Below are 24,212 nucleotides of genomic sequence, written 5' to 3' on the forward strand. Positions count from 1 at the left end.
TAAATTTATGGATAGGAACCTAGTAACCACCCTCCGTTTGAAATTTAAAATATCTCAACCACCCTATCTCTAATTGTATATAAATAGGAGAGCACCCATAGGTAGAAAATCACTCCTATCAAATACTAATCCTCTCCCTTCTCTCTCTACAAAGAAATAATATTCTGTGGGCAAACACAAGAGGCAAGCTCGAAGAAATGTTAGGAAAAAGATTAGGGAATTATGCCTTTCTTACTTATGTTGGCATGTAGTATACTCTAGTTTATTTCTTTCCATCCATGCATGATTACTATCTTTTCATGTGTTACATGGCATTAAGTACCTTGTTATCATCCCTTATCCATATTGATCATGTTTATCTATTTTTTTATTCATGACCTCTTGATTCATTAGTATATACCTTTTTATCATGTTTGATTTAATTATCTGATATACCCTAATTTTACCATGTGCACTTACATGACTTTTCATATCATTATATTATTAACGTTTCTTTAATGTTGAGAGTACATATCTTTTTACCATGTTTAATTATTTAATATACCCTAATTTTTACTACGTGCATTTACATGACTTTTTCATATTATTATATTATTTATGTTCCTTTAATGTTGAGAGTACATGCCCTTTATAACGTTTTATTTAATTATTTAACATGTTCTAATTTTACTATGTGCCCTTACATGACTTTTGATACCGTTATATTATTATTATCCCTTTAATGTTGAGAGTATATGCTCCTTTTTGTGTCTTGTTCAAGGTATCCTATTCTATTATGTGTAACTAAATGACCTCTTATATCATTATGTTATTATTGCTCCTTTAATTTAAAGATCAAGGGTACATGCTTCTTATGATATCTAATCCAAGTATTTCAAATACCCCCATTTTATTACATGAAATTATATTGACTTTTATACCATTAGATTAATATTAATATTTCTTTGAGTTAAAGAGTACATGGTCTCTTATAACTATTTTATTCAACTATTTTAAATTATTGTATTTTTTTATAATGTACATTTATTTTATATTATTAATAGCCCTCTAGGGACAAGAGTACCTACTTTCTTATAAAGTCTTATTCAATATGCTTATTTTATCATGGTATATGTCTCTCCTCTTGCATGATATATTCTTGTATATGCCTAAATAACCATACTTGTTAATTAAACTGAGGGAATGATCCTTCAGTAAAGGAAGGTGACCCCCAAAGACAAGATAATCGAGATGATCCTTCGATAAGGGAAGGTGATCGAATCGAGATGATCCATCGCCAAGGGAAGGTGATCGGCAAACTTGTGGGAACCTTCGGTAAGGGAAGGAGACTCCCATCAATTTTATAATAATATATCTTGGTTGCCATGACTTCCTTCTTGTGTATGTCTAAATAACCTTGATTGTAAATTGAACTGAGGGAATGATCCTTCGGTAAGGGGAGGTGACCCCAAAGACAAGATATCGAAATGATCCCTCGGTAAGGGAGGGTGATCGATCGAGATGATCCTTCGGTAAGAGAAGGTGATCGCCAAGACATTCGAGATAAGAACCTTCGGTAAGAGAAGGGGACTTTCATTTATACCGGTTTGAGCTCAATACCTTCCATAAAAGTTAAAAGTTAAGAAAGAAGAAAGCATGAATGAAAGTTTGATTTTTAATTTCTTTTCAGATTTATGTATGATTATGTTGATACTACTTAGGATGTTATCCTTCTATTTTTCCTGTATGCTTTCTCTTCTTGCACACATGTTCTACAAGAAAGATGCATATTACATGCCATATCATACGCCTCTTTTTAAAAATCCTGCACGTGGGTTGGAGATGGATATGGAGGTGTTGCATAGCACTCCTACTGAGACGTTAGGTTCTCACTCCCTTTTTTTTTTCCCATACTATCTCCAGAGAAACATGGCACAACGGAATCGGATCTTCATTGCGCGAAAAAGTGTTGGAGAAAGATTGCTAGTACCTTGATTTGCGAAGAACTAAAAGGTTCGGGCCAAGGATAGGACATGACACAAAGATGGAAATTTCTTCGATGAAATTAGTTAGGATGCATTAGTTTCTTTTTCGTCATAGTTACCTTTAAGTACTATCCTCTTTAGGACCGTATTCATGGGAATTCGTTTATGTTTGCTTGAACCTCTTTGAGTTTTGTTCAATTTCATCCTTTTAGTACTACTCGATTTCCACGCAAAGTTTCGCGCGTGTTTTCCTTTTCTTCTTACCTAACGATTTAGTTATTTGCTTTTTCATATTAAGTGTGACACCCTACTTAAAGGCCTTTAAAGGTAGAATATTAACTTAGGGTGTTACAACCAACAATAATATATATCTTTGGGCCAACGCTTCTTGTTGCCTTAGTTTTGAGAATTCCTGTTGCCTCAATTTTCTTAATTAATTCTTATCACCAATGAGAAAAAAAAATTGTGTGGAGGGGCTTTAATTTCTTCACATTTAATTTTGCATGTGTGAAATGGCTTTTAAGTTTTGACAACAAAACCCCACAAATGAGAATTAACAAGCAATGAACAATGAAACCAGCAATAAACAAGCAATAACCAGCAATAAATAAAATAGAACAAAATTTGATAATCTGAACAAGCAATGAACAAAATCAGCAATAAACAAGCAATCACCAACAATAAACAAGCAATGAACCAGCAATAAACCAAACAGAACAAAACTTGATAATCTGAACAAGCAATGAACAAAACCAACAATAAACAAGCAATGAACCAGCAATAAATCAGCAATAAACAAGCAATAAACTGAACAAAACCTGATAATTTAGAAAATTAAATCAAGGACAGAAACCAGCAACTAAAGTTTAAATCAATAACCAGCAATAAACAATAAACTGATAACCCTAAACTGAACAATAAATCAGCAAGACCAAAATTACCAACAATAGACTGAATACATGGTAAACACTAAACAACAATACCAACAATAACCCTAATCTGAATAAACTGAACAATAACCTCAAGCAGCAATACCAACAAGGCAACAATACATCAGTAAAGTTTACCTGAATAGATGGCTCGGGCTCCATATGCACTTGAATCGGTGGCTGGGTGGGAGACTTTCTGGGTGGAGGAGGCGAGGTCGGAGACTCGGAGGTGGTGAGGTGACCCTACAGAACCCAGAAACGCTGCTGGGTGGAGGCTTTCTGGGTGGAGGCGGCGAGGTCGGAGGTAGTGAGGTGACCCTACAGAACCCAGAAACGCTGCTGGGTGGAGGCTTTCTGGGTGGAGGTGGCGAGGTCGGAGGTGGTGAGTAGGGGTCCTGTGTTGATCGTCGCCCGTGGCTGTGCTACCCTGTGGCTTTTGGGTCAGTGGGTGACTGGGTCTTCGACTTCGTCTTTGCAGTGGGTGGGTGGCTCAGGCTGGCTTCGACTTCAAGTTTCAAGGAGTGAAGGAGGTGAGATTTGGAGGAAGAGGAAGGCTTCGAGTATCAAGGAGGTGGGTGGCTCAGGCTGGTTCCGTGGGGGGTCTGGCTGTCTGGGTGAGTGGGCGAGATGTGGTGGCTCCGATCTGGGATTTGGGCGGGGTTAGGTTTCCATGGGGGGAGGGACTCGCGCAGCATGGCAGCAGTAAGGTAAGGTAAGGTAAGTAGGTACTAGGTAACGCATTTGGGGGGTGTGGTAGTTTTAATTTTTTTGATTTTTAGGGTTTTGGGAAGAACCGGTTCGGTTCGGGTTTTGGTGGCAAGAACCGAAAACCGAACCGAACCGCAGAAAAACAGCAAAACATCACTTTTTTCGATTTTTCGGTTTTCGGTTTTCGATTTTTTCGATTCGGTCCATCGGTTTAGTTCGGTCTGGATCGGTTTTGAACACCCCTATTCGTAGGTATTCAATTCGGTCAACCAACCATTTTTAACCGTTGATCTGAATTATAAAAAATATATATAATATATATTAATTAAAATCAACGGTTAAAATAACTGGTGCACCGATACTCTCCGGTGTACTTGAAATATTTCATATATATATTATATTCTTATCTAAAAATATATTTTTTAAATAAATGTTAAAATAAAGACATCTCATTAAATATAAAAAATCTTTAATCACACAAAAAATTATTAATTAATAATTTAATACGATTTTTTTACATAAAAATCAGTTATATTTTAAATTACCATCAAAGTTATAAATTATATTTTTAGGAATTATGTGTGAATATTATAACTGAAAATAATATTCTTCTTAAACATTTGTTTGTTTAGGATTAAGAATATTTCTTATAATATTTTTATGAATTCTAAAAAATATGGTAAAAAGTTATTTGATTTATAATCAATACATCTTCTGAAATATATGCAGTAATTATCAAAATAACTATAAAATACATTTAATATATATATATATATATATTAGAATTATATTATATTGATATATTCATTTCCCAAAGTGAAGAAATCAATCTTCCAGATTCTCTTACTCTGTCTCTCTCACAGTGCGCTTTCGGTTTCTTATTTTCTTCTCTCTTTTACGGAGTTCCTTCGCGTTAACAACAACAAGAACAACAATAATAACTGCACGAGAATATAATAAACAAAATAAGATATAATTATACAAAAACTCAACGCTCAGGCGTATTACTCAATTATATATGTTGTGATAAGATTGCATGAGGTGATCAATACTTATTTTTTATAACATTTAAATTATTAAAAGTGATTGTATTTAATAAAATTTTAAAAGAATATCTTTTATATGTGTATAAATAGCAGTAGAATTTAAGGTATATGACATACACAGGATTGAAAAATAAATATCTCACACTAAAAAAATTTATAGATTTGTGAAATTTTTTTTAAAAAAGGTATAATTATAAAAAAGCAGTGATACTTTCTCAAGTTCGATATGAGTGGAAGTGGACGCACTTACATATCCAAGATTTTAAATCCATAAATAAATATAATTCAACAATTTTTCGAATTACCTCACGAATGCCAAGATTTTAAATCCATAAATGAATATAATTCAACAATGTTCCGAATTACCTCACGAATGAAATTATGTGAAAAAAAAGATAACTGATAATGATATGTTAGAGAAAACTTTTTCGACTTTCCATTCTCGAATGTGCTCCTGCAGCAGCAGTATCGAGAAAAAAACTTGAAAAATATTCTGAGCTAATTTCCTACCTTCTTGTTGCTGAACGCAACAATGAATTGCTTTTAAAAAATCATGAAACGCGTTCAGCTGGCGTCGCCCCATTTCCTGAAGTAAATGCGGTAAATCACTACCCCACAAGAGGTAAATGACAAGGTTTTGGTAATAAAAAATTATGGAAAAAAGAAAAATTATGTTCATAAGAAATGATCTCACCAGAAGTAGGATAAAGAAAGAAATAATGCGCAAAATAAATCAACAGAGAAAAAATATTTCCGTTGTGGTCGAAAAGGTCATTGGTCACGTATCTATCGTACCCCGAGGCACCTAGTTGATCTTTATCAAGCATCCTTGAAAAAAGGATGACAAAGGAAAGGAGACAAATTTCGTTTCAAATGATGTTGTTGAAAATTACGCCACTCATTATGAAGTATCTGATTTCTTTGAGGATCCTGAAGAAAATATTGGTCATTTAATCAATGACGAAAAATTTTAATATGTGGATTTGTTAAGTACTCATGTCAATAAATAATGTAAGAAACTTCTTGTTAAGTTTTAGAGTATTTACCCATTTTGATCCTCGAAAAATTTCAGACCAGACACTTTAGTCCCCAACTAAAATTAATTACTCAATTAGTCCCTAACAATTAACTCCGTCAGTCATTTAGGTTCTTTACTCTGTCAACTCTAACGAAAGACAAAATAGTCCCTAGCAACTCTAACCGGGGATAAAATGGTCCCTGACCTCCTTTGTTCGGAAACGACATTGTTTTCCTCCAATTTCCATCATATCTCGTATAACACTAACAATTTAACACTGTAACTTCAAGCTACACAATGCACACTCTGCAACTTCAATGTTCATAAGAAGAAAAATTCTCAACTTGTTCTCAACCAATTAATACTCAAGAAACTAATGACTATATTTCTCAAAGTATGTACTTGTTGTCTTCGATGGATCCCATGAATTTAGACAGCAAGTCTAATTTGTTAAGACCCGTTGTCGTCGTCACCATCTCCTTCCTCTTGTGTCCTATCATCTCCATGATCACATTGTCCACCACTTCGATCGCTTTTATTAGCTTCTTTTCCGAACTGATTTTCAGTAATCGCTTCAGTTTCCATATAAGTAGCAACAATCCAAATGAGAGTTTGCATATAATGTCGAAGGAGAATCTTCTAATGATGTCCTAATGTCCAACAATCTATATTGCTCGCCGGAGAGTGGAGAAAAGCGTGCCCTTGAGTTAGTTATGAAATTTGGTCTTGAGGATATGGTGGATGTTGTTGGGGTTGTAGGTGATACTGTTATTGAGGACGTGGAGGTGGATGCTTTTGGTGGGTGAAGTGCGGAGGAGGTGGGTGTACCAGTCATAGAGATTTAGAAAGTGTGTGGTCCATGACACGTTGAGGTAGGTGCGACACACGTAGCAGTTACACCATGGCTTGATTTTGGAGTTGAAGAGGAGGAAGGAAAAAGTGGAAAAGAATAATGTGAAAGTGAAGAAGGAGCGTATGAATGTTAAGATTATGCGAGATATGATGAAAATTGAGGAAGAACAATGTCGTTTTCAAACAAAGGGGTTAGGGATCATTTTGTCCCCTGTTAGAGTTGTCAGAGATTATTTTATCCCCTGTTAAAATTGTCATGGACCATTTTGTCTTCCGTTAGAGTTAACAGAGCCAAGGATCTAAGTGACTGACGGAATTAATTGTTAGGAACCAATCGAGTAATTAATTTTAGTTGGGGACTAAAGTGTCTGATCCGAAATTCTTTGAGGAACAAAATGGGTAAATACTCTAAGTTTTATTTTCTATATATTTGAATTCCAAGTGTGATGTATATAAATAATGTTTAATAAAATATTTATGTTTATGAATTTCAAAATTAATAAATATGTCAAATTCTAAAATAATAATAATAAAATTTTTAGTATATAATATTATATACATTATTTTTTAAAAAAATCAAGAAAATAATTTTACTATGCAAATATTTCTACCCATTTTATTATCATTTGTATTTGAAGAAAAGGGCAAGGACATATAGTGAAGATGTTTGCCTTACGGATAGTACAAGTTCGCATATCATTCTCAAAAGTAATATATATTTTACACATCTTGTACCAAAAAAATAATATGTTAATACTATTATTGGCTCAGGTAATGTGATAGAAGGCTCTAGAAGAGCTATGATTTTGTTTTTTGGAGAAACAAAATTTATAATAAATAATGTACTATTGTCTACCTAGTCTCTAAAGAAATTATTGAGTTTTAAAGATATTTGCAGGAATGGATATCATATTGAAACAATGAATGAAGAAAATCATGAGTACTTATGTATCACAACTCATGATTTAAATAAAAATGTTATATTAGAAAAGTTACCATCACTTTCATCTGTATTATATTATACTAAAATTAGTGCAATTGAATCACATGCCATTGTAAACCAGAAGTTTACTAGCTCAAATAAATTTATAACTTGGTATGATCGATTGGATCATCCGAGAACAATCATGCTGTGAAGAATTATTGAAAATTTCCATGGACATTCATTAAAGAACTAGAAGATTTTTAAATCAAGTGAATTTTGTTGTGCTGCATGTTCTCAAGGAAAGCTAATTTTAAGGTCATCACCAGTAAAGATTGAATTTGAGTCCTCTGAATTCCTGGAAAAGATTCAGGGTGATATATGTAGACCTATTTATCCACTATGTAGATCTTTCAGATATTTTATGGTACTAATAGACGCATCTTCAAGATGGTCACATGTGTGCTTATTGTCTTCTCACAACCTGGTGTTTGCGAGATTACTTGCTCAAATTATTCTATTAAAAGCATAGTTTCTAGAAAATTCAATCAAAACAATTCGTCTTGATAATGCTGGTGAATTTACTTTCCAAGCCGTTGATGCTTATTGTATGGTTAACAGAATAAGCGTTGAACATCCAATAGCTTATGTTCACACACAAAATGGGTTAGCAGAATAATTTATTAAATACTTCCAATTAATTGCTAGACCCTTACTTATGAGAACAAATCTCCCAACCTCGGCTTAGGGGCATGCTATTTTGTATGCCGCAGCACTTATTCGTTTGAGGCTAACAAGTTACCATCAATTCTCTCCTATTAATTAGTTTTTTGCCAGCAGCCAAATATTTTCCATTTAAGAATATTTGGGTGTGCGATATATGTTCCCATTGCGCTACCTTCTCGCACTAAAATGGGACCCCAAAAAAATTGCAGATATACGTTGGATATGATTCTCCCTCTATAGTAAGGTATCTTGAGATACAAATTAGAGATGTATTTGAAGCTCGATTTGCAGATTGTCATTTTGATGAATCAAAACTTCTAACATTAGAAAGAGAAAACAAACTTTCTAAAAAAGAACTTAATTGGAATGCATCATTCTTGATGCATTTAGAACCTCAATCAAGGCAATATGAACTAGAAGTTCAAAAAAGAGTAAAGTATCGTTTTTGTTCCCAACGTTTGGGGTAAATCCTATTTGATCCCTAACGTTTAAATCGTCCTATTTGTATCCCTAACGTTTGTAAAAGTGATTCAATGTTATCCTACCATCAATTACACAACATGAACACTTTAGTTTGATTTTTAAAAATCTCTTCTTGAAGTTAGAATACAAATATCTGGGATAGAATCGATGATCCACTCAAAAAATAGATCATCAAAAGTTAAAACTAATTTCTATAAAATTTACATAATTCACTTTTCTAGGGACATAATTGAATCTAAACATAAATAGTGGGTATAATATTAAAATTGAACATATCCAAATGAGACCTAATGGAGAATGAATACATCCAAGTGAGAATAATTGAAAAATATAATCTGATTTGTTAGTATAATTGATAGTAGAATAACATTGAATCACTTTTATAAACATTAGAGATACAAATAGGACGATTTAAACGTTAGGGATATAAATAGGACTTACCCCAAACGTTGGGGACAAAAACGATACTTTACTCTTCAAAAATTATACATTTGCAAAAAATAGCAAATGAATTTTCTGATGCATTTTCTGATACAAAAGGGTTACTAAATCCTATATATCAGCTAAAAATACTCCAATGTCCCAGCCGGACAAATGGCCACCGAAATAAATTCATGTCAGAAGCGTGGTAGGCCTATTGGTTCTAAAAACAAAAATCCTCGAAAAAGAAAATAGGTAAATACTATTCTTGTTGAAAAATATAAAGACATAGTAAAGACAGCTGCAGTTGTCCAAATTTCTGATATAGTTTTGATGGCAAAAGACGTTCAAGTACTTAAAAATTGTTAAAATAACGAGATCTCGATAAATTATGTCTTTACAGGAGAAAAATGAGACCGAAATAAGACAATTGTCAATGAAATATTTGCATATAATGTGGCATTAAATATCATGCATGAAAGTAAGGACCTTGAGCCAAGAATAGTTGAAGAATGTCGACAAAAAAATGATTGGCCAAAATAGAAAGAAGTTATGAAGGCTGAGTTAGACTTACCTGCAAGACGTGAAGTCTTTGGACCTATAGTCCATACACCAGAAGATGTAAAATCTGTTGGATACAGATGTGTATTTGTGAGAAAACGAAATGAGAAAAATGAAGTTGTATGCTACAAGGCTCGACTTGTGGCACAAGATTTTTTACAAAGTCTCGGTATAGATTATGAAGAAACATATTCTCCTGTAGTGGATCCAATAACATTGCATTATTTGGTCAGTTTATCCATATATCATAAACTACATATGCATTTAATAGATGTGGTAATAACTTACTTATACAGATCATTAGATCGTGATATCTATATGAAAGTCCCTGAAAGATTAAAGATATCTAAATCATCTAATGAATATTCATAGGGATTATACTCAGTCAAATTGTAAAGGTCTTTATATGGTCTAAAGCAATTTGAACGAATGTGGTATAATCGCCTTACTGAGTATCTGGCCAAAAACGGATTCAAGAATGATGATATCTATCCATGTGTTTTCATAAAGGAATTTGCATATAGATTCATTATAACTGCTGTGTATGTTGATGATTTAAATGTCATTAGAACCCCGAAAAGATTCCAACAATTATGAAAGCTCTAAAAGAAGAGTTTGAGATGGAAGATCTTGGAAAGACTAAATTTTATCTCGGCCTGCAGCCCGAGCATACAAAAAATGGGATCTTTATTCATCAAACAACATACACAGAAAAGATCTTGAAGAGATTTTATATGGATAAGTCACATCCATTAAGTACTCCAATAATCGTAAGGTTTTTTGATGTGGAAAAAAATCAATTCCGTCCTAAAGAAGAAAATGAAGATATCCTTGGTCCCGAAGTATCATATCTTAGTGCCATTGGAGCGCTAATGTCGCTTGCTAATAATACACGACCTGACATATCATTTGTGGTGAATTTACTAGCAAGGTATAGTTCTTTTCCAATCGGAAGACATTGGAATGGAATCAAACAAATCTTTCGATATCTTCATGGAACGGTTGATGTGAGATTGTTTTATCCATATGGATCCAAGTCATGACTAGTTGGCTATGCAGGATAATTGTCTGATCCACACAAAGGGAGATCTCAAACAGAATATCTGTTCACATATGGTGGTACAGCTATATCATGGAGGTCCACGAAACAAACGATTGCAGCAACATCCTTTAATCATGCTAAAATACTAGCGATACATGAAACTAGTCACGAGTATTTTTGGCTCAGGGAGTTTGATCCAATATATTCTGTCATCATGTAAACTGATTGATCATAAAATAGCTCCAACTGTTTTGTTTGAAGATAATACAGCATGCATTGCTCAACTTAAGGGTGGATACATCAAAGGTGATAGAACAAAGCATATTTCTCCCAAATTCTTCTTCACTCACGACCTTCAAAATCAAGAAACAATTGATGTCTAACAGATCCACTCAAGCGATAAACTGGAAGATTTATTTACGAAGTCACTTCCAAAATCCTCGCTCGAAAGATTGGTACATCATATTGGGATGCGCCAATTTTGAGATATTAAATAATGATGATAAGAGGGGGAGGCTGTACTCTTTTTTCCTTGGTCAGGTTTTTTTATACTGAATTTTTCTTGATAAGGTTTTTAATGAGGCAATCCCATCACAAAGAATATTGTACTTTTTTTCTTTACTAAAGTTTTTTTTCATTGGAATTTTCTTTAGTAAGATTTTAATGAGACATAATCCTAAATAGTCATTCAAGGAGGAGTATTATGATAAGATTGTCTGAGGTAGATGCCTATTTTCCATAAGACTCAGGTTATCAAGAGTGATTGTATTTAATAAAATTTGAAAAGAATGTCTTCCATATGTGTATAAATAGTAGTAGAATCTGAAGTATATGACACACAACAATAACAAGAATGTTAATACTATTTATATTTTTTTATTTTATATTTATTTTTCCTTCCTTATCTATTTATTTTATAACAATATATAACTTATAGAGCTATTAATAAGTTAGTTTGACTTAGTGAGTAAAAGGTACCAGGATATCTTTTTAGGTGAGAAGAGAATAGAGAGACGAGAAAGAAAGCATTTTAGATGTGGTGGATATTATTCTAAAGTATTGCAGAGAATTGATTACAATTTGATATATATAGAGTGATTTTGGGTAGCACTCAAACTAACTTTATCATAATGAACTAGCTGACATAGCATAACTAATTACTACGCTATAATCATCTTCTAATTTTACTAATTATATGCTGTTTATTATCTATACACTGTCATTCTCCCATTAAACTCAAGTTTGAAGAGCTTTTAACATTGAGTTTGGACCAAAAATAAAGAAAGATGCTGAATGGTGTAGCTTTGGTTAAAATATTTGCAATTTATTTGGTTTCAGGAATGTGACTTACATGAATAGACTTCTTCTCAACATAATCTTGTACAAAATGCAAATCAAACTTAAAGTGCTTCAACTCTGAGTGCAGAATCGAGTTTGCTACTAATAAAATTGCATTGAGGTTATCACAATACACTTGAGGAACTGTTGATAAAGGACATGCAAGCTCGGTTAGAAGATTTTGAATCCACATTATTAAAGGGTATCTTAAGAAAAATAATTTAATAATTAAAACGCTGAAAAAAAATATTTTGAAAAGAATTCAGTTTAATCAATAAAAAAATAATTTGTTAAAGGATATTTTGCTAAGTAAAATTTAATTACAAAAAAATAAAATTTTTATTAAAAGATATTTTTATAAAAGAATAATTTATTTTTTTTTAAAATGGGTAAAATTAATGTTAGTTAACACAAAAAATTTAAAATAGATTAAAGAGAAATTTTTTTAAAAATTATAAAGGAGAGAAGTGTATATTTTACAAATAAAAAAATGTAAATGTTATTTTAGTATCTCTTTAAAAAAAAGTAGAATTTTTTTTATAAAAATGATTTAAATAAAGTCAAATAGAAAAACTTTTACGCTTTTTACACTAAAGTTTTTTGGTTCCCAAAAAATATGCCACGCAAGATTGATTTTAATTACTTTAATTACATATTAGTATTTAGAGAAAAACCCAAAACAGCTCCTGACAATTATCTCAAAAGACAATGAAACTCTTGACAAAAAAATATCCAATCCGACCTTGAGCTTTACTTTTATGGGATTGATTAGCTCCTGTTAAAAAAAAATCAATGTTATTATTTTTTTTTTTTGTATAAGGACTAATCAGTCCCAAAAAAAAATCAAGAGCCGGGTTAGGTATTTTTTATCTTGGGGGCCTCGTTGTCCTTTCGAAATAATTGTCAGGGATTTGATGGAATATTCACTCTAGTAGTTATTAATGACAAACCATCACATGTATTGATTTTTTTGTAACAGTTCATTCACATTAATAACTTTTAAGATTAAATTAAAACAATAAATTTTATAAAATCTGTTACGGATCTGGCATACGGATTCCACATTTAGAGCGGCTCCTAGCCCGACTACCCGAATTCGATCCGCTTTTTCTTTTTAGAATGTTCAAACCTGCCTACTAGATTTTTTAACCAACATTCAAAACCAAATCCTCTTTTATTTTAGCCAAATAAAATAAAATAAAATAATTGCTATCACCTATATAAAAGAGAGTCCCAATTCATTCTGACTTGAGCGTCGAAATATTTTTGCAGGTTCCAAAAAATATGCCATACAAGATTGATTTTAATTACCTTAATTACATGTTAACAGTTATTAATGACAAACTATCATATGTATAGATTTTTTTGTAACAATTTATTCACATTAATAACTTTTAAGATTAAACTAAAACAATAAATCTTATAAAACCAAATTGAATTATGTGATATCTTTGAAAAAACAATCTTATAAATAAGAGGCACTATTATATTTATGTACATAAAAAATTAACAATCAAATGAATCATACGACACACGAATAAAATATATNTAGGGTTATGAATTAATTAGAAATTAATAATCCATTTAACTTTTTATTGTTTTGGAAATTTTGTCAATGGTATATTACATTGTTTTGATATTTTTATACCTAATAATTATCCATACGAAAATTATGCTATTTAGATTTTAAAAAGATGTGCACAGAAAATTTTTTTGTGTTAAACGGCACTCCTTTCAAATCCAACAAAAAACCATTTAAGGACTCATATTAGATGACAAAGAAAACCATGTAAGCCATAACCAGAAAAAGAAAATAAGAAAACCATGTAAGGGAAAAGAAAACGGAACAAGAAAAGAAGAATTAAAGAAGAATAATAATACAAAAGAAGAATAATAATACAAAGAAAAATCATATCATATCGTCATATTATGCTTAAGGCTAATGTTCATCTTAATTCTTAACAAAATTTATTTGTGGCATTTTGAGACAATATCCCACGTGGGATGGTTTTACAGAGCCATGTGTTTAACTTTTGTGGTATCTTTAAAGCCCTTTATCAACTTTAAGCCTACCAACCGATCGAGGGGCCATTAGCCCATTACAATAATAATACTAATATATATTAATATGAAACTTTTTAAGTTTGAACACATCATGCGTGTATCATCTTGGGGTTGCACTTGTTTGACAAAATTAGAGAATGAGTCCGCTTATGTACAAATTTTGTTAATTAACAAATATTAACATAAGTTGTTTATTCTGCATTACTTTCATTTCCGTGTAATATATGTTGGAGACATTAGGAGAGGTGAGGGGTAGAATAAAATATAATTTGGATTTAATTTTAATTTTAGGATTAAGTATAATTTTAGTTTTTAAGATATAAGTTGAAATTTTTTTTTGTTTTTAACTTTTTTTTTTATACAAAATGGTTCTTAAAGTTTAACTTGACTTTAAAATCTTTCCTAAGGTTTAATTTGGTTTTAAATTTTTTGTGGCAAAAGTAGAGGTAAAGGTGGATTATGGACAACTTCTTTTTCTTCTTCTCTTCTCTCTTTTTCTTCTTTCCTTTTCTTTTCGCAGGAGTAGAAACATTCTCCTTCTCTTATTTTTTTGTTTTATATTTTTTGTTATGGATAATTTGGTCCAAAATTTTAAGATTTAAGTAAAAAGAACAATTTTAAAATTTGGTTTTAAACTTTAGAGACGATTTTGTATACAAAAAAATGTTGGGGACAAAAAAATTTTTTGGTCTATACTTTAAGGACCAAATCGTACTTAACCCTTAATTCTATATGCGAATTAAAATTTTTATATAAAATTAACCTTACTCTATTTACGAGTTAAGAATACCCTAATCTTAATCCTAGCTGTTCTTAATATGCAAGAACCCGATTCTACTTGCAAATTACAAAAAAGATGTAACATTATTATATAACTTGATGATAATTTAGAGTGAACTACCAACTCGATTTCTGTCCATTTAAAATAGAACTAATTTTTATGTTAAAAAACGTATTAAATTATCAATTAATAATGATCTTATTTTAGTGAATAATGATCTTTTGCATTTAGTGAGAAATCTTTAATTAAACATCTATTTAAAATGTATTTTTATATAAGTATATTACTATATTATATAATATATGTGTATATAAGATGCGGGTTAGTCGAGTAAAATTGAGGTTCAACTCGCGTCCTATCCAATTCGCACAAAAATTCTACCCATATTCTATCTTATCCATTGTGTATCAAATTGGCAACCTACTTCAATTGGATTAAATCGAAATAAGTAAGGTATATCTTGGGTCATAAAAATCTTAATACTTTTTGTTTTGTTTTCGAACAAATATTTTGAAACGAAAATAACATATATGATCTATTTTATTCTATAATTAAAAAAATTAATTAAAAACTTTAAATTATTTACAGATTATTCTTTTTCATAAATATTATATTTTGAAACTAAACATATAAACTTTAGTACTATACATTTTCTTATTTTTATAGTGTCTACTAGAAATGATAATATATGCGGCTCCATTTTTTTGATATGGAAGGCTTGTGCGTGTCTTCGCTGGATATAGAATCATGGAATTTCAGACCAATCTGTGGGATAGCTTTTTTGATAGTATTAGATCCAAAAATTCAGACCGTTCGACTTGTTTGAGTTTTAGATTTGGCTCAACAAATCGGTAGGTCCGATTTGGAGACGATGAAATTTTTGGATTTTCGGAGGGTAATAATCGTACCCTCCGAATTGTTAGTAGTGTGTATTTTTTTTATGAATTGGGTTATGAAATCGGAGGGTGCAATTTTAGTATTTTATAATTTTTTTGAACGAACTAAACCTAATCGCAGGGTCCGAATTGTTTGTGACTTTAAATAAAAGTGGGTGAATGCTGGATCAGAACAAATCGCATCTTCTTCTCCTTCTTCAATGGTTCTTTCTTCTACGGTTCTTTCTTCTGGTTTCTTGTTTCTCTATTTCTTACTTGCTTGGCATGATAGCTAAAAATCTAGTACTCAAGTTTATGATCTTGTTTATGTGATTGAGAGAAATGAGTGACAGAGTTTTATTGAAAGTGTATTATTTTGGTCAGATTTTGTTACAAACATCTGAATGAGTAACATTTGTTTGTGAAAATTCGTTAGATGTTATGATTCCTTTCACAATCTCATTTGAAGAGCTCAAAGGTGTGATCTGTGAAAAGATTCATTCTGAGAGGGTAAGAAGAATATCCTGTATCTATTATATATAGATATCCTATAGAAGTGTTTGGTGGATTCATCCAGTTTCAAACCAAATATGTAACGAACGAAGCGAGCATGCAAGAGATGTTTTCAATGTATATTGAAAATCGGAGTCAACTCCCGTTCATCGAGCTGTATATTGAGTTTGAGCAATTTGAGGCCGACCGGAATATTCTACGGGAAGATTACAATAGTGACAGTGAAGAAGAGTTTGAAAGCAACTACGAAGTTATTGGTCCAGATGGAGATGAAGATCAAGGTGATGAACCTATAGCTCTGGATGTGTCAGATGTGGCAAATGCACTGGCAAACGAAGTGCCGTTTGATGAGTCATCATTCATGCGAATTTTGGATTTGGAAGCCATGCATGTTCCGGAGTTTCCGGATTATATCAGTGCAGGTACGTAATTCTCTGTATTTATGAAAAGGATTAGAATTTTTTAATAATTTATCTTGATAGTTGGACCAACTAGCTAAGTGAAGTATGAAAATATACTCGATTAATATTTATTTTTGTTTACCTGTTTGTGTATTTATGTTTAAGATAGTAAATTTTTTAGGGAGTTATTGAATTAGTTGAATATAAATTAGAATTTATTGGTAAATTAGTAAATTAGTCAAATATCAATTAATATTTACGAGTTAATTTAGTAAATTAAGTAAATATAAATTAGTATATATTAGTAAATTAGATTAATATAAATTAGTATTTATTAGTATAAAATAGTAAACTAGTAAATTAGTTAAATATAAATTAGTATCTGTTAGTAAATTACTTGAATATAAATAAGTATTTGTCAGTAAATTAGTAAATTAGTTAAATATAAATAGTTTGGATTTATATCATAATTGATGCAGTAAAAATTGATTTATCTTTATTTTCGATGTTTAAATATTTTTTGTATGGCTGTCCTGGTGGCAGAAATTCCTTTTATCGCAGATGGTGAATTTGCTGTTGGGATGGAATTCAGTTCTAGAGAAGCTGTTATTAAGGCGATAAAAGAGTATACCATACGAAGAAGCGTAGACTATCGGGTGTATGAGTCTGAGCCGTTGACATTTTATGCGAAGTGTACACAGTATGGGTCAGGGTGTGATTGGCTTATCCAGGTTAGCATGATCAGTCGGAAGTACTGTTGGGTTATAAGGAGGTATAATGGCAGTCACACATATACCAGAGCCACAATTTCTCAGGATCATTCGAAGCTGGATTCGACCACAATTGCAAAAGTAATAAAGTTGTTGGTTGAGGCTGACCCCGCCTTAAAGGTAAAATTGGTTATAGCAGAGGTGCAATCGAAGTTCAACTACACCGTTAGTTATCGGAAAGTATGATTGGCTAAGCAAAAGGCAGTAGAAAAAATATTTGGAGGCTAGGAAGCATCATATGAAGCCTTGCCTATATGGTTTGAGGTCATGTGTCATAAGGAGCCATTAGCTGTTGTTCATTTTGAGACTATGCCTGCATATCAAGGTAATGACTTAGTGACTGATATTCGGGTATTGCATCGTGTCTTTTGGGAGTTATTACCCCTGCATTAGAGCATTCAGACATTGTAAGCCAGTTGTCCAAGTGGATGGGACTCACTTGTACGGAAAATACAAGGTTTGTCTACTAGTGGCAGTTTCACAGGATGACAACAACAATATCGTCCAATTGCATTTACTATTGTGGAGGGAGAGACTTCTGATGCGTGGCACTTTTTTCTTAGTAACCTTCGTCAGCATGTTGTCACTCAGGATGGTGTGGGACTGATATCCGACCGTCACGAATCCATAAATGCAGCTATGGAAAGGAGTAACGGGGCTTGGTCACCTCCTAGAGCTTTTCATATGTTTTGCATCAGGCATATAGAGTCGAATTTTCTGAGAAAATTCAAGGCGCCGTACTTGCAGAAACTGGTCGTCAATATAGGTAACACTCAGTAAAGCTAATTAATTTAGTAACAGAGTTACTTTCAATAAGTGTTTTGACCTATTTTTTTCATTTGTTTCTTTTTATCCTGCAGGATATTCGAGGACAGTGCGGGAGTACGAAGTGCATTACCAGCGTTTACGAGAACGGGGCGAGGCCTAAACTAACTGGTTAAACCGAATTTCCCGCGAACAGTACGCGTTGGCTTTTGATAGTGGATATCGATGGGGTCATATGACGACGAATCTAGTGGAATGCATCAATTCAGTATTGAAGGGTGCACGCAATCTTCCCGTTACTGCCCTTGTGAAGGCAACATTCTACAGGCTTAACGAGTTGTTCACTCGGAAAAGAGCCGAGGCAAAAGCCTGGATTAATGCTGGCCATGTGTTTTCTGATGTCGTGACCTCGAAGTTGCATGCAAACCAACTTGCATCAGGAAACATTTAGGTTAGTTGCTTTGACCAGCAAAATGAGGTCTTTGAGGTACGTGAGATGCCAAGTGAACTGGAGTTTGCAGTCGACCTACGTGGCCTTCGATGTGACTGTGGTGAGTTCCAGGTGGACCGGATCCCCTGTCGACATGTGTTCGCATGTTGTGCCAACTAGCGACTGGATTGGCAAGTGTATGTGCATGATGTGTATAAGATGGACCAAGTTCGGTGGGTATACCGAGCAAGGTATAAGCCACTAGATAATCCCACTACATGGCCTGCTTACAACGGGCCTCGGTTCATGCCGAATCCGTTCCTCAGACGCGTCACGAAAGGTTGCCCTAGAATGATGTGCTTCTTGAATGAGATGGACACGCGAATGACGTCACTACATAAATAAGTTTATTACACCACAACTACTTTCTCATTGCCAACTTTACATCCTTCACAAAGTTCTTGCATTTTTTTGCGGCCTTTTTGAACACAGAGAGAGTGTAGCGATTAGCAGTACGACGTGGCGGCTCAATCCTCAAATTGTAACCTTTGACTTTCTCATCCAGAATGTGTGCCTGAGCTGTATACAATTTAATAAAAACAATTAAATATAGCACATTAGATAATCAAACCAACAGAGATACCACATATCATTTAGTCAAACCATACAGATATACCATTTATGAACACAAAATACACAACATAATACCATTTATGAACACAAAATGAATAACTAATCGAATATGTAAAGCAAAATACACAAAATAATACCATCATTACAGGATTCCTCATCCTCATCGAGCTTCTCTATTTCATCCTCCTCATCATCGTCCTCGTCATCCGGGTCATCTACTAGATACGCATTGGTCTCCTGCTCGAGTGTGTTAGCATCTTCTTCAAGAGGTCCCATGAAAACACGGTTAGGATTTTGACTATTAAGAACTCCGTGTCCATCTTCACTTTTACTAGAGTCAACAGATACGAACCCTCCAGAAGCAACCGATGAGGTATGGCACGGAAGCCTCGCATCCAACGAATACCTACCTGTCATGAACTCAGGCTAATTGCCATATTGTGATTGTCCTGCATCTACAGTCATGAACCCAAGAAATTGGCTAAAAGAATCTCCTTCTCCTGGTTCAAACTGTGACATACTCCAATATTGTTGATGTATTGGAAATGACAGGGTGAATTGTGTCTGAGGTACATACTGGCTTGAGGACTAAGGTTGTTCTTGTGGAAGCGGATTTGGATGTGATGGTGGCGGCGACTGTGGCTCCTATTCATCATTGTCATCATCCGCATCCTGACTACCCTCATCCATATCCTGATTACCCTCATCATTCTCTTGAACCACAAGATTCGACAAGTTCAAGCGGTCCCCAAATTTTGATCAGTACCAGTACATGTAAGTATCCAATAGATACTGTGAAGGCATGGGAAGCTCAGAAAGAACGTGGTTATACCTGTTTGTCCAATGCATCACCCAAAATGAATAACTCGGTGCCGTGACCCAGTTAAGATTCTTAGGACCAGTCAGGACTTCTCCATGCACTTTGTCCAGATTCCGTTCCTGATGAGGTACTCCCTGAACGAAACCAAACTGTCGCCTAATCCTATCGGTAGCATGCCACTCGATACATTCGAATGACACCAACGGCGCTGTAGCGCTCCAGACAACCGACTGCATGTAGATTTCGGCAGGAATTATGTTCGGATCCACGCGATCCACAGTATAAGCAGCCCACACAAACTGGCAAAAATAAATGAAACTCATAATTACAACCCACATAGCAGTTACAATAACAATGCTTCATAAGATTTACCTAAATCCTAAACCCGAAACTAATACTTCTTTAATAAAAACAAACATGGCCTTCCTGAAGTTCAACAAAGGCCTTCCTAAAGTGACTTAGCGTCAGATATCTATATCATCGGTCACCATGCTCCCAATTACGCCACCTAATATAATATATTTATTTAGTTCAACTGAATTCTAAATATCAAGATACGGGTACATTGTAACATAATATTACCTGTTTGCTAGCAGAAAACTGTGGAGTTCCCTAAGAAGCGGCGATAGATACGGTAGTCGGATCCAAGCCCATCCGAGCAGAAGTGTTAGTGGACCATCGATTTCCTTATAGTCAAAGCGGGATGCCCTGCATAATGCCTTGTAGAGGTGTGCTAGGCATGCCGATCCCCAACTGTACTATCCAATACTGCCGAAATCACGAAGCAAGGGTAGAAACTTCCAATGCACACCTGCTCGAGATTTATCCCCAAACAAGATCGACCCGATCAGCAACATAATGTGGCACTTCACATACCTCTGTATACTTATTTCATCAGTCAACTGAAAATTTTATTTTAGATTCCACAGTCACGTCAATTTTATGCAGCATCCTCTACAGTCCGACTTACGCGGTGCAACTCCAAATTGATGCAAACACTCCGCCTCCAAAGTTTCGAAACTACTCATTGTCATCCCTGTGACTGGAAGACCATCCGTCGGAAGACCAAGAATTAAAGCCATACCTTCAAGAGTCACGACACATTCACCAATGGAAAGGTGAAACGTATGTGTATCTGGGTGCCACTGTTCGATTAGAGCATTCACCAGTGCTTTCTGACATTATACTACACCAATCTGAGATGCATGATAAAACCCAGTAACTCGTAAATGTTCCTCCACCCTATCGTTGTACCGATCCGAAGGAACTGGATGGTCACATGTCAACATTCTTAATTTCAACAAAAAACATAACAAATTATTAATCAACTCATTCATTAACTATTAATAACTTACTACTAAAAGGCAAAAATTTTTTAACTGGAACAACTCATTAACAAAATTTACACAACTAACTCAACAACACATATTACTTAAAATCACACAACTATCATAAATTATTTGACTAAATTCAACTAAAACAAATAATTATAACTTCTAAAATAAAATAAATTATTAATCCTTAAAATTTTTCAAAACTAACTATTAATAATATTAACTAATACATACATTCCTAATCAATTCTCAAGAATGTTACAACATTAGAGATGCTGTTTATTTATTTGCGGTAGAAAAGTTTTTCTAATATATAACATTATAATTTGTAATATTAATTATCTATTAACTATTACTTAAATAAAATTAAACACATATTTCTAAATTTTAAAAAATACTAATAATCATTCTCATTATCTTCCTAAATTCATTTTCTAATAACAATAATAATTAACTTCCTAACAATGATAACTATAATTAACAAAAATAAACTAACGTACTTTTAAAAATTAATACTAACCATTCAGTTTTTTTATTCCTAAATTCAATTACTCACAGGCATAATAATATTTAATTTTCTAACAATTATAACTAAAAATTTAAAAAAGATTTCAAAAAAATAAACGTTGTATAAAAAAATTAATAATAATTCGGTTTACATTTTATAATTAATTTTCTAAATATTAATAATTTACTTCCTAACACTAATAATTATAATAAAAATATTAAACAAATTTAAAAAAAATATTGCGTTTGTTTTACATAAATATAACATCATTCTATTTATATTTTCAGATTTAATGTCTAACAACAATAATAATAATTAACCCCATAACAATAATATTTTTTATAAAAAAAATAGTGAAAAAATTTCAGAAAAAAATTAAAAACGTTGAAGAATAGTCCTAACCATTCTATGTATATCTCTAATTTCAGATCTTAACAACAATAAGAATAACTAAATTTCTAACAATAATAATTATAATTATAAGAATTAAAAAATTTTAAACAAACTTACATAATCAGAATGACTGAGATAGTGCATAATATGAAGCTCAGGGCGATTAATATCTTTAATTTTATGTTTCTTTGATATTTTTCTTTTTTTTTTCACCATACACACCCACTAGCAGCAGAGGAATGAAGAAGAAGAATGAAATTTTGAGGTTGAGAGTGAATGCTGAGAGTGAAAGTGATAACTCGGATGGTGAGAGTCTTATTGTATGATCAATGTTGGTATTCAGAGTACCGTTTGAGAAGTGAGTTTTGCGTGACGCTGTCCAGCATGCCACAAAACGGACCGTCCGTTTTGGGAGCTACTTCTCGAACCGTCCATATTGCAAGTTGGATGTCGCACGATCCGATTTCCTTCGGCACCTGACACCACACCAATGTGTAGCCCCCTCTTTTCTATAACCGGGTGCAACATCAGCCAGGTTTCCATATACAAATTAAAAAGTGTTTTTAGTATGCGTATGTTTTAAATTATTATTTTATAAAAAATATTAAAAAAGTATTAAAATTTATTATTTTTTTGTTATTAATTAATTATTAATATTTAAAAATATGAGATAAAATATATTATTAAATTATTAAATTAAAAAATTAAATTAATAACTAAATAATAATTAAATAGACACATAACATAACTATATATATGTGTTTACCACTTTACCCATGCACACTTGTGTTGAATTTAAATTAAAAGAATCATATTATGATTAAAAAAATAGTAAATCATGTTACAATTTTGTCAAAAAACCCTAAAAATGTTTTAATTATAATTTTGGAGGTTAATGCCATTAATAAAAAGAATTTAATTTTAATGTATTGATAGTATAAAATATTTTATACAATTATATAATTATATTTATTTTTTTGAATAATCATTCAAGTGATCACTGTAAAATATAATATTTTTTGTTAATGTAAAACTATTTTATAATGATAATGTATCAAAATTAAATTCTAGTAAAAATATTAGTGTGACAGTTCTAACGTATTTATATTTTTAATTGTTATACCTCTAAATGTTGATAACATTATAGCATGATAATTCTACTCTAACATGACATCGTAGGACCTTTACAGTTTACATGTTAGTTTAAGATAACAACATTAAAATATTTGTTAACGATGTTAACCTCTAAGAATATAATTGAAACATATTTAAAAAGTTAAGAAACAAAATTAAAAGTAACTAAACGTTAAAAGTATTTTAGTCCAATCAATTCTCATAACTGTACATGCTGTTACACTAGGGATAATGTAAAGTTTGAAAAAGGTAGCCCGCAATCACAACCTTCTGTGTCCAAATAGACCTGGTACATGTGAGGAGTCCATCCTTCGCATGATTCTACCTCTTCTACATCAAATATTGAACAAGTTAGAAATCATGCACTATACCCAATAAATAATGTTCTATCATCATATTCAACAACCTTAGAAATTGGTTGTACGACTCTTTTCAATCTCTATAAAAATGAATAATTACTTTTTGTTTTATCATCCATATCTTCATGTACGATATCTTAAACTTATATTATTCTTCCACAGCACCTTGTAGCACCCTTGTGATCTTATCGGGAACAAATAGATTACCTTATATCATAGGAACTTGCAGATGAAATTTCTATCGAGTTGAGCATGATCTTGAGACGTTGTTGTCAAATATGTATATTGTGCTTCATACTTAAGAATTTCTCGGTATCTAAAGTTCTATAAAAAAACAACCCAATTGCTCCAGCGACAACTAGTTGCATAATGCTTGTAATAGCAGTGGTACTTTAGCCAATCTAACTCAATTACCCGATATTC

This window comes from Arachis duranensis, chromosome 10 (genome assembly GCF_000817695.3).
Source record: "Arachis duranensis cultivar V14167 chromosome 10, aradu.V14167.gnm2.J7QH, whole genome shotgun sequence".
Classification (NCBI taxonomy): Eukaryota; Viridiplantae; Streptophyta; class Magnoliopsida; order Fabales; family Fabaceae; genus Arachis; species Arachis duranensis.